The sequence below is a fragment of the Rattus norvegicus genome, chromosome 6 (genome assembly GCF_036323735.1).
Source record: "Rattus norvegicus strain BN/NHsdMcwi chromosome 6, GRCr8, whole genome shotgun sequence".
Taxonomy (NCBI): Eukaryota; Metazoa; Chordata; class Mammalia; order Rodentia; family Muridae; genus Rattus; species Rattus norvegicus.
This window is the reverse complement of record NC_086024.1, coordinates 112,287,742-112,289,052: the sequence shown is the minus strand read 5'-3', so window position 1 is coordinate 112,289,052 and position 1,311 is coordinate 112,287,742.

Below are 1,311 nucleotides of genomic sequence, written 5' to 3'. Positions count from 1 at the left end.
ATCTCGTGATGCACCAATTACCGATCAGCTGGGACGTAATTGTGGGGCTGCCATGCCGACTGCTGGAGGTACCAGGCCTCCCTCTCGTTAATCAACGGTAATCCAGAATTACGACCTTTAATGATCTGCAAAGGCACTTATGCACACATGCACACATGCTCTCCCATGGACACAAGTAATTGATAATCAACCATGTAATTGGAGGCAATAATTCTGTCCGGGCCAGATGACAGGCTCCACCCTGCCGGCAGAACAGAGTCCAAATCACAGGCGACCCTAACCACCAGTGGCAGTTTTAAGGGAGGAAGGAGGAGGCCCTTTCTCTTCTTCTCCAGGCAGTAAAAGGATGGCAATTTTTTTTTTGCCTCCTGTTATTGTATCTTGTATTTTTAAAATTTTTTCATATAACTCTGTATAGCATATAAAATTAAAAATACCATGGCAAGCTAGGTGTCGTGGCAGGTGCCTTTATCTTTTTTTTTTTTTTTTTTTTTTCCGGAGCTGGGGACCGAACCCAGGGCCTTGCGCTTCCTAGGCAAGCGCTCTCCACTGAGCCAAATCCCCAACCCCGGCAGGTGCCTTTAATCCCTGCAATCAGGAGGCAGAGACAGACAAATATCTGAGTTCAAGGCCAGCCTGGACTATAGCACAAGTTCCAGGACAGCCAAGGCTATGCAAAGAAATCCTGTTTTGAAAAGCCCAAAGGAAAAAAGAAAAGGAAAGGGGGAAAAAAAGAAAGAAAAGAAGTGTTGGAAGGCTGTGTAACGGCAGACTGATGTTCATTTCCGCAAAACCCACGTAAAGCCAGACCTGGAGTGCGTGTTTGTAATTCCAACACTCCTGGAAGTGAGACTCTAGAAGCACTGAATCTGACCATGGGCTGCACATCACCCGTGTGTGGTGTATGTGTGCGTGCATACACACAAATATAAATAAATGAGACGGCTGTTACAAACAAACAAGATGGCTGTTTTAAAACTGCATCCAGGCATGGGGATGCATGGAATTTCAGCACAAAGGAGGCAGAGATAGAAGGATCTTGTGGTGGTTTGAAAGAAAACGGTCCCCACGGGCTCATAAGAAGTGGCATTATCAGATGTGGGCTTGTTAAAGTGATCAAACCAGGCCCAGTGTGAAGGTCTCTTCCTCTGCCTGCAGAGCAAGATGTAGAACTCTCAGCTCCTCCTCCAGCGCCGAGCCTGCCTGCCTGCTGCCAGGCAGCCACCATGACAACAGTGGACTGAGCTTCTGAAACTGTAAGCCAGCCCCAATTAAATGCATGTGCCTCTTCACAGCAGTAGAAACCCTAAG